We start from the raw sequence: 11,828 nt of genomic DNA on the forward strand, positions 1-11,828 counted from the left end.
CCCTGGTGATCTTGGCGCGGTGTGGTCAACGTGGTCAAGGAACGGCTTCCATTGGACGTGGACTGTACGTGGAGACGTTGACAGCTGGGTCCACGGCCGTAGCAAGGAAGTGCCTCCTTATTACGTGCAAAATAAGTATTCCTTCACCTGACAATGGGGACCCAACGGACGGGCCACCATATTTCACAAAAAAAACGTTTGCCCCTGACTGCTGGGACCCACCAGCTACATCTTCGCACGCAAGGAAGTGCCTGACAGTCGGGACCCACCTGGTCGAAGCGTATGTAGCGTTGTCATTCTGGTCGCGAACGTGTACGTACATACTGGTCGATGTAGAGGCGTGCATGTGTCGTAGTAGAGGCGCGCACGTGTGGATGTAGAGGCGCGCACGTAGCATGTACACGTACATACAACGGCTAGGGTGCAAGAAATAAAATACGGCCACGTATGTGTACATACGGGCGGGGTCTCGAACGCCTACTCGCGCATACGTACGGCCAGGGTCGTGTACATGGTTGGGTCGGAACGGAGAAACAACATCGTCGTCATGTTCATGGGGAGGCAACGGAATGCGTCGTGTTCATGGGGAGGCAACGGAATGCGTGGGAGCCAACCGGCTGGGTCGGAACGGAATGCGTGGTCATGTTCATCGGGAGGGTTTGGACGGAACAGGCGATGGAAACGAGGCCTGGCGTACCGCAAAACGGAGGAAACGACCTTGTGTTCGACCGGCCACATTCGAAACGGGATCCTGTTCATTGGGAGGGGTCTGGCGTACCGCAAAACGGAGGAAACGGACCTCCTACGGTTGAAACGGGGGTCCTGTTGATCGGGAGGGGTGTGGCGTACCGCAAAACGGACGAAACAGACTTGACGGTGGTCCTGTTCATCGGGAGGGGTGTGGCGTACCACAAAACGGGACTCCACGGGATACTATTCATCTCCACCGTCGACCCCCTCCAGCCTCCACGAGCTACTGTTCATCCACCGTCGACCTCCTCCAGCCTTCACCTGCGATTGTTCATCCACGGGCTCCTGTTCATCCAGCCTCCACCGCGCGCTACTCTACCGACTACTGTTCAACCAGCCCTGTCCACAGGCTCCTGTTCAACCACCCCTCCACGGGCTACTGTTCATCCTGCCCTCCACCGTCTACTATTCATCCTGCCCTCCACGGGGTGGTCCTGTTCATCCAGCCCTCCACAGGGTCCTGTTCATCCAGCCCCAACCGGCTCGATCGATCGGGGTCCTGTTCATCCAGAGGCAACACCACGGGGTCCTGTTCATCCACCCCACCGGAAACTATTCATCCAAACCCCCCCCCCCCCGCAATGCTCACTGTTCATACAGAGGCAGCATCGATCGGCTTCAGTTAGCATCAGTAGCGAGGGAATCGCTCGATCGGGTTCAGTTAACAGCCATCGATCGATCGCTCGGGTTCAGTAACGCGTAGCCTGCAGTCCAATCGCTCGGGTTCAGTTAGAGCCAACGCCTCGCACACACGCGCGTACGTGTACGAGAGAAGCGTGCATCGCTCGGCCCCCGACCTCCCACCATAACCGGGAACTCCCCTAAATTTTCCTCCCCCTCGCTTCTACCACGGTTTTTTCCGTCATGGACGGCCCAAAGAATGTCATGCAGCTGCGTGTCTGGCCCTCCCAGGACGAAAAGCCCATTTTCTGTCATGATTTTTTGTCATAGAAGTAGGAGCCCACCACATCTATGATGATACTGGGTTTTGTCACAATTATTGTCATAGAAGTGTCATATGTATGACAGAAAAAAATTTCGTTCGGCCCAAAATGTCACGGATGTGTCTTTTTTTGTAGTGAGTAGGACAAACCAAACTAATAATTCGAAGAGACTTGCAAAGATAACCAATCATACATAAAAGAATTCAGAGAAGATTCAAATATTATTCATAGATAGACTGGATCATAAACCCACAATTCATCGGTCTCAACAAACACACCGCAAAAAGAAGATTACATCGAATAGATCTCCACGAGAGAGGGGGAGAACATTGTATTGAGATCCAAAAAGAGAGAAGAAGCCATCTAGCTACTAACTATGGACCCGTAGGTCTGAAGTAAACTACTCACACTTCATCGGAGGGCTTGGATGATGATGTAGAAGCCCTCCGTGATCGATGCCCCCTCCGGCGGAGCTCTGAAACAGGCCCCAAGATGGGATCTCATGGATACAGAAAGTTGTGGCGGTGGAATTAGGTTTTTGGCTCCGTCCCCGATCGTTTGGGGGTACGTAGGTATATATAGGAGGAAGAAGTACGTCGCTGAAGCTTCGAGGGGCCCACGAGGCAGGGGCGCGCCCTAGAAGGGGGGCGCCCTCCACCCTCGTGGCCGCCTCGTGGCTTTCTTGACGGAGGGTCCAAGTCTCCTGGATCTTATCTGATGAGAAAATCACGTTTCCGAAGGTTTCATTCCGTTTGGACTCCGTTTGATATTCTATTCCTCCGAAACACTGAAATAGGCAAAAGACAGCAATTCTGGGCTGGGCCTCCGGTTAATAGGTTAGTCCCAAAAATAATATAAAAGTGGAAAATGAAGCCCAATATAGTCCAAAATACTAGATAATATAGCATGGAGCAATAAAAAATTATAGATACGTTGGAGACGTATCAATGTGCAAACACACAAAGTAACGTATATCTTCAACTAATGAAGACTTACACTCTAAGTGTGAATACATTAACGCGGAATTTGACTTCGGAGCGCCACGATAATTGTGCACCGTGTCTGGGTCTAATACTTCCTATACGGTGGGTAACGCCACCACCAAACTTTGGTTTAGAATACTTTCTGCTGGCGTTACATTTGCAAAGTCTTCACATTTGGTTTGTCTTCAAAGTTAACATGGCTTCATGTTTATCTTCAATATATTGATTTGGTTTCTGTCCTCTAGAGCATTCACTTATAGCTATGTCTTCTAGTTGAAACTTTTGAACTAAGTGAATGTGATCGGACCCTAACCTTTCTATGCTCCCATCTCAAATCTATCTATCCAAATCATATGCATTCTATTGAAACTGTCTAATGTCTTCTCTGCGTCCTTGTCAGCAGAAGATACAGAGACAAACATTAATCTGTTTTCAATGCTCAATCCTTTTTACCTGAAACCCGGATAAGCGGGAACGACCACCCGACAATCCAGGCGTACGTGGGAACGTGGAACAACCTCCGATGTGTTGCATGATCGCCACGTGTCCTTCAGATGTGAACCGTCAGGGGCACCTGCGTAATAACATTGTGCCGTCCCTGTCTCTATAAATACACGCCTCACCCCAGTCATTATCTCTTCTTCCACTTTTCTCTCTCGCACAAACCCTAGCGCCACCGCTAGCCCTCGATGATGAAGCACTTAGCTGCCGCAACCTCACCGACACCGTCCTCATGCCAGCCGCGGACATCGTCTTCTCCGCCGTCGCCGTAGGTGTCCTCCGTCGCCAAGTTAGGGCACGGAAGATCAAACTGCTTGGCCTCATCTCCTACTCAGTCTAGCAGTTCCTCGAGTGGTAAATAAAAACTCTTTTTATAGTCTTTTTGATCAGATAGATTCATCCTTTTCAACCACAAGTGGTTTCTGTTGCTACAAAGTTGGATCTATCTTGTTCTGCATCCCATAGCATGCCTAGTATGTTCACTTATGCTTCACAAAGTAGTTAGATTCCTCACTTGTACTTATTCGTGGATTCGTACAAATCTAGAACCAACTCTCTACATATGAGTGAATGTCTTCGCACTATGAGGTCAATGTCTTCTAAACTGTTTTATCTTCAAAATCTTCTAAGAATGCATATGACCTCTTCCCCTTCCCTCGCATCACTAATGCTGTCACAGGTACATATCTGTGGCAGAATCCCAAGGTTCTCATAGTCTGCATTCATTTGCAGAGTTCTTACAGCATCACATAAATTCTCCTGAAGCCAGTTCCTGTCTGACTAGTAGCCGGAAGACTTTGACAGTGTTGAAGCCTTTCAGTCTAAACTTCATGGCAAAAGAGAAATCAGCAAGGAAGGGTGGCAGATAGCGCCGTGGGGGTACATCAATGGACCTGCCCGAAGATCTCTATGAACTATACAAAACTGACCCCGAAGAAAGCTATGGTCAGTGCAAGACACGAATCCAATGGATTCGAAGATACTGGGCCGAGCAATGGTTCAAGTACAGATTCGTCACCAAGGAGTATGCTGAAAAGAATGCTCTCTCGCGTCCTTGGGGAGATATTCTCTATAAAAATCTTCAACCCAAGACCAGAACTGAAGCCATTGCTCAAGGATTTTACCCTTGCATGGTCTGAGGGCCACAACCTACTGATGCCGACCCATCGTCATTGCTATGGTGTCGAGATGATAATCTGTTCAAGCGCAACTATCAGTCTGCAAAGAACTCGGCCAAGGAAAACAAGAAGTCATTGGGATTAGACTTCAACCCAGGCCCCTCTGCGCCACGTGCTGACGGCACACGCGAAGCTGAACCCAATCTTGTTGGACCCTTCTACAACTTAGAAGGTCTCGTCACTCACATTTAGGTTCAAGGGCAGCCGTGGACCACTCTGCAGATGACGCTGATTCTGACGAAGCGCCTGCACCATCGAAGCCTGTGAAGCAAAAGAAACCAAAGGCTTCAAAGCCCTCCTCTGCACCAAAGGTCTCACGGGCGAAGCCTCTGGCCACTGCACCTCCTGAAGCCAGTGTGCAGTCTGAAGATCTCTCTCCCATCTCCAAGTCTGACAAGTTGAAAAAGCCCATGCAACCAACTGGTCAAGCATTGACCCCTGCTGCTGTTTTGAGAGACGAGAATGACGCCATTGATCTGTCTAGCGGCGATGATCTTGGCGATGACGCTCTTGAGCAATTGATAAAGAGCAAGAAAGAGGCGGAAATCTTCAATGATCTTCCCCTCTTGGATGTGGAGATTCTGTACAAGTTTATTGATGAGTGGTTTGACAACCCAGACCTCAGTTTTGATGATCTTCAGCTCTCAATTGGCCTCAGCATCTCCTTCCACAGAGCCATTGCTCCTGAGCTGGCTATTGCACAGAAGATTGTTGAGCTGAAGCACAAGATTGATTATGAAAAGGCTCAGTTCAAGAAGCACATGGCCAAGCTCAATGTTGAAGACATTCAAAACTTCAAGGTCATGATGCATGAGCTCAAGGAGGCATGCCACAAGAAACGAGAAGAAGCAAAAGGTTCTCGTGAACGCATGAAGAATCTTGCTGCCAAATGTGTTCAAGGCTACAATGAAGCTGAAAAACGCAAGGCTTTGGTGCGACCAGGCATCGACCCCAGAATGGCTGCCAAGAAGAAGAAGAAGCCAGCTGTGGCCGAACCAGAAGCATCAAGGCAGGAAGAACCTCGCATTGTCTTCCTAGCCAGTATGACAGGCTCGAAGCCTAAGGTCCCCACAGTGGCTTCGGAGTTCAAGAAAACGAGAGCAGCTGAAGCCGAAGCAAGAAAGCGCAAGACCAAAGCCACCACTGATGATGCTCCACCAACCAAGAAAAGTAAAACAAAGAAGAGAGACCAGGCTGCTTCCACAGAGCCACTTGTTGTCGAGCCAATTTCTGTTGCTCGTCCTTCCTCTGCACATCAAGAACGTCGTTTGGTAGTTCATGAGCCTGCTTCCACAGAGGCTCCTGAAGCTGAAGAGAATCCAGCTATTGACCCACCACAACTGAAGACATTGGTCATCAAGACAATGTTGAAGATGATGAAGTCCTTCCTCAGATCAAGCACAATTTGGTATCATCGCCTGTTCTCACGAACAACGAACTCATCAGCATTGGTCGTCCATTGACTCCAATTGCTCAGGATGACTCATGGGCTGATCACCCTCAAGAATCCCCTCGTGATGAAGAAACACCAGTTACTCCCCCACCACAGGTCACCACTCCGGTGATTGACAGTGAAGACCTTGAGGCCCAACCAACTCCATCTCCACAGGCGTCGCCAGCGTTTCGCAGGCTTCGCAAAGGACCAAGGCCACAGGTCACATTGTCAAGTGTTCCAGAAGGAGAAGAGCGCCAATCCGTTTCACGCGAAGTCTTTCCTGAAGCCTCTCCTACTGTGAACATCCCTGAATCTGAAGCCAAAATAGCTGAAGATATTTTGGCTGCATCAGCCGATGATCAAGAAGAAGAACCAAGAGATGAAGAAAGAGTTGCTACACCCCCGTCCAACCCTGAAGTTGTTCTCGAGGAGAACGTGTCTGACCCTCCAGCTCCTGAAGTGGAGGTTACCAATACTGAGGTTGCCACCAACACTGAAGCCAATGACGTTTTCATGACTGAAGCTAATGTGGCGCCTGAAGCTAATGTGGTGCCAGATGTCGCTGCACCTGAAGCTTATGCTGCACCTAATGCAAATCTGCAGCTTGAAGCCAATGCCTCTGCTCCTGTACCACCTCCCATGCCACACACCATCGAGCAAGCATATGATCGTGGTCAGGTTGTTACAGTCCGCTGGCTAATTCTGGTTCCTTCACCTGCTCCCGGACCTCAATTTGCCTATCATGTGGAGCACATGCCTCAGGTCCAGAAGCCAAAGCCAAGGCTACCACAGTTTCCAGGCACTACAATGTCACCAGGATCGTTTAATCTGAATGGATTCAAGGCACACAACACATTCTTCGACAGTGACAAGAACCCCTACACAAGGCAAGAATCTCCACAGATTGATTCTGGAGTTATCAGCAGCTAAGCTACTATTCTTGCATCTTGTACAATCAGGGGCGCATCTTCCCTCATATGCGTCTTGATTGTGAAGCCATTGCTGGACTGCCATGCCTTGAAGAAGTCCTTGACTGATTCCGTGATGCGGGTCTGCTCAACTTTGTGATTGCCAAGGAACACTGGAATGAAGAACTTCTGCTTCAATTCTATGCTACCCTCCACATTCGTGGATACAATAGGGATCCGAAGACTTGGGTCCTTGAGTGGATGACGGGCGATTTCCATCATGAAGCTAAAGCCCAAGACATCATTGAGCTTACAGCCCTGCCCACTCTTGGCGAATATTATGAGCCAGGTTGTCAACAACACCAGAATGCCTTGGATAGCATTTTCTAGAAGCGTGAGCCTAACATGAGCCAAATGCTGAGCATGATGAAGCCTCTGCCACACGACGCTGAATACCCAACGGAATTCTTTGTCGAAGACCTAGAGTATCTGCCCTGCACCATTTACCATATCATCAGAAAAACTCTATGGCCTGTCAAAGGACATTCATCTGCAGCGAAGCTTGAAGGAGCAATGAAGACTTTGGTTTTCTATATATTCAATGGCATCAGCTTCAATGCTCAAGACTTCTTCATCAGGCAGTTGGCTGCATCTGGCTCCGACATCTTCGGTCTGAAGTTCTATGCTCCATGGGTAATGCGTCTTATCAAGCTTCACTCTGCCTTCAACTATGAGCCGTCTGCGCGCAATCATCTAGTATTCTTGCCAGAGGTTGATCTGTTTGTTGAAGCTATTTACCCAAAGCCTGCAAAGGAGCCAGTTTATCTTCACAATGTTGATCATCAAAGCTTCACCCAGCCCATTGAATGAGTTCAGGCCGTTTCTCGTGTTTATCCCTTGGCTGGCAACACACGTGCCCCTCGCGCCCAAACTGAAGCCACTGGAAGCACCATTGCCCAAAGGCCTCGGAAGAGATCTCGTGTTCTCAATGACCGAGAGCTTCTCGTCGCTCTACATCAGAAACAGGATAAGCATCATGACTGGCTTAAGCGTCAGATGCAAAGCCTCTTGGTGGACGTCAATCGCATTCGCAATCTTGCCACCAAGAATGCCTTTGTTACACATGAAACCCGTCGGAGGTCCTGAAAGAGTTTGACATTGCTCACTGCTGAAGAAGATCTTCAAAACGATGGCTTCACAGAAAGATTCAAGTTTGACTCCACTCCTCCAAGGAATGCTCACTTGCGTCGGACTCCCTCACTTGAAGACTCTGACTATTCTTCCTCCGCTGCAACGGTGAATGCCAGAGTCATAGATGATCAAGATGATGCCACTTCACCACCTCCACCTACATCGCATGTCGACACTGCACCAAGTTCTTCTTCACCACCGGACCTCAATGACGACCCTGCTGCTTCGCCTACTCCTCATGGGAACGAGTAGAAGCTCTATGTCCTTAAACCTTTTTGGTCATTACTGACAAAAGGGGGAGAAGCATATGAGTTGATAGTCTTCAAGCGGGTCCATATGGGTGGTTGCTTTACTTTTGCTACATTTTCCAAGTGCTTACAACTCTCGCTTTTGAAACATTTGGTTCGTTTAGAGTTGTAATAGTTAAACTTGATGGTCGTCTGCTACCTTTTGGTTTTCGACACTATGTGATGCGATGATAAATTCTGCATGTGCGACGATAAATTCCGCACGAAGTCATTTTGCAGACGTCCATTTTTCATTATGCATGTCATTATCTTCGTTATATCCTTTCATGCATGATGAATTGTCTTCATAAGTAGAGGAGGAGCTCCGCAAGTACAACCTGTCATGTGCATTTGCATTCAAAAGCAAAATACTTATATGCACATCTTCAGGCGGAGCCTTCCTGCTACTTACGAAGACAATACCTAAATCCTTTACAATTTCACATACTTTTATCCCCGTTGAAAACTTCAACCAGTTTGTCATCAATCACCAAAAAGGGGGAGATTGTAAGTGCATATAGTGCCACCCCTAGTTGGTTTTGGAGTATTGGCGACAAACCTGGTTGAGGGACTAATGTGTTTGTGAGAATTACAGGATAACACAGGTAGAAGTCCCTCATTGATTCGGTTTTCCTACCGGAGATAACCCCTAAAAATGTATGAAGACATTGAAGACAAAGGTGGTATGTGAAGACATTCACATTGAAGACTATGACAAGAGAAGACATCGCGTGAAGACTATGGAGCGCGAAGACTTAGTTGTTTCGTCATTTCCTTTTCTTCTTTGTTGAGTCATAGGAACCACCATACTGGTAAGTGGGGTCCAAGTGAACCAGTCAGAATGACTGAAGTGATGCTTAACCAAAATCCTATGTCTTCGAGCGAAGACAATGAGAGCAAATCTTATTCAGAGTTGGATAAGTCAGCTTTGCTTGTAGCCCAAGTAAAGTTGTCGTGTGTGTTTGAAATCTGACCATTGGAACACGTGTCAGTTCCTTAGTGACCCAGGGTCATTTTGGACAAATCAGGTCAGGTTGCCTAGTGGCTATAAATAGCCCACCCCCTACACCATAAATTGGTTGGCTGCTCAGAGTTAGTGCACGGCTTTTGTCGTTTGAGAGCAACCCACCTCGAAGCCTTTGAGAGAGAAATCCTTGCAAGGACAAAGCCCTAAACACCCAGAGCCAAAGAGTGTTAGCCATCACTGAAGTCTTCCTGTCTGTGTGATCTGAAGACTTATTACACTTGAGGACTATGAATCCTCCAGCCGGTTAGGCGTCGCGTTCTGAGCATCCAAGAGTCATTGTGGATCGCCGGTGAACGAAGTCTGTGAAAGTTTGGAAGTCTACCTTGAAGACTTACCAGAGTGATTGGGCGAGGACCGGGTGTCCTTAGCTCAAGGGGAATAAGGTGAAGATGCAGTCTTCTGAGTTAAATCTCAGCCTCCCTAACCAGACGTACAGTTGTCACAGCAACTGGAACTGGTCCAACAAATCATTGTCTTCAACAAGTCACCCGTTCTATCATTCCCATCTCTTTATTTGCAGTTGGTCCTTGTGAAGTCATTGCCTGTTTACATTATCTTTTTGTCTTCACTGAGTGACTGCTTGTTCTGATTGGCTTCATACTATATTCTATCCTGATCCATACTGCCTAGCTGCTATTAGTCTTTGTGCTTTCACTTCATTGAATACTTGAATATGGCTTGCCTAGTGTAATCTACCTTCCGATGCATGGTAATAGGTTTATTTCTATCGTTTGTCTTCGAAACTTCCATGTTTTGAAGACTTACATAAAAATCGCCTATTCACCCCCCTCTAGTCGATCACTAGCACTTTCAGTTACCCAAATCGACGATCCCGAATCGAGCCACAAGTAGAGCAAGCGTCACAAGAAGTAGATGATGATCAGATGATTGTTTATGCTAGTTAATCATGCATGTAATATATAGTTTACTTTATTGGTGTGTAGAAATGTCATGTGTGTAGTAGCCACCTATGTAATTATGCATGTAATAGTTTACTTTGGTGTGTGCAAATGCCATGGTTGCAGTAGCCACCTATGTAAGTGGATGTTTAATTTGGTTATGCAACCATGTCCTTATCGGTGTGTGTGTGTGTGTGTGCGTGTGTGCGTGTGTGTGTGTATGTTGTTTTTCTGTATGCAATCCCATCGCACAACACACACGTTTTATTAGCAGCAACCGTGTGTGTTATTATCGGCCTTCGCACACATTTCTGATTACAGACCTGTTTGTCGTGTATCACACACCTTGTTATATTGAACCATTTATGTTCTCTTTCTCAACAAAAACAGTTCATCCGAGTGAACCGCATGCCTTATATCGCACACACCTTGATCCGGCTGACCGTTTCTTTTATGTTGCCTAATCACAAACAATTCATCCGAGTGAACCGTATGATGTATATCGCACACACCTTCATCTGGTTGCCCGCTTCTTTTGTTCGTCCTCATCGCAAACAGTTAATTGAACTGAACCGTATGCCCAGCATCACACACACAACTAAAATCTAAACTGTGTTTGATGCATCCTCCATCGCAAACATTTTGCATATTTTTTGACGGTTTTTTACACCACCATTTGCGATTATTGCATCACACACAATTTCGTCGAAGGGTCTCTGATCGTAGTGTCGCGTTAGCAGCATCCTGCAGTAGTGCTCTGCCATTTTCGAAAACAAGGATGCAACCAAAGGGCATCGACACAAGGCATGAAAGCAATCCTCTAGTTCACGTCACAGACTAGGCATATGCTTGAAACCTCAAGACCATCCTTATGCTTATTCTACCAAGTAGCCAGAGAATTGGTGGTTGCACGCCAAGCTAAGTTGCAGACAGTGGGGGCAGGTTTATAGACCAAATAATTTTCTAGTAAGATCGGCAACCATTTGGGACAAAACTTGAGGCAACTTCTTGATCTCGCTTAGCTTCCTCAAAAGACCATAAGATAAGCAGACCTCACCGACAATACTCCTAGTTTACTCAGTCCACATGAGAAAGTGTCATCCATCAATCTCGGAGAAGCTCTAATCTTCGGTATTTTGTTGACATCGCATGGGAGGAAATAGTTCTCGAGGTGTTCCAAGTCCCATGACCCATTACCGTTTAGCAGCTCCGACCGAAAACAAACTCTACATCACCCTTAGCTTTTGATAGGTTATAGGAGTGGGGCCTAGGAATACAACTATCACGCCACACCTGAATACTCCCACCATTCCCGACTCTCCATATAGGCCTTTTTCAAAAGATCAACAACATGACCAGTAGCTTGCCACGAAGAAGACGCACTACCCATCAATACACTGTTCTTCAAATTGTCATTTGGATAATAATGGGTCTTCAACAGTTGAGAACATAAACTGTCTGACTTAGTAATGAGGCACCATGCCACTCGAGTAAGTAAATCTTGATTGAAAAGCCTAAAGTCCTCCAGCTCCTCTTTATCTTCCGGATGCATCAATTGATCCCAAGATTTCCAATGTACTTTACATTGTCCTTTTTAGGAACCCAATAGAAGATCCTGACCATGGTTGTGAGATTATCACAAACTAAAAACTAAAGTTTAAAACACCCATAATATATGTTGGCAAGGCTTGAGAAATAGACTTAATGCGAACCTTCCTCCCTAGT

This window comes from Triticum aestivum, chromosome 3A, assembly GCF_018294505.1.
Source record: "Triticum aestivum cultivar Chinese Spring chromosome 3A, IWGSC CS RefSeq v2.1, whole genome shotgun sequence".
NCBI classification, from domain to species: domain Eukaryota; kingdom Viridiplantae; phylum Streptophyta; class Magnoliopsida; order Poales; family Poaceae; genus Triticum; species Triticum aestivum.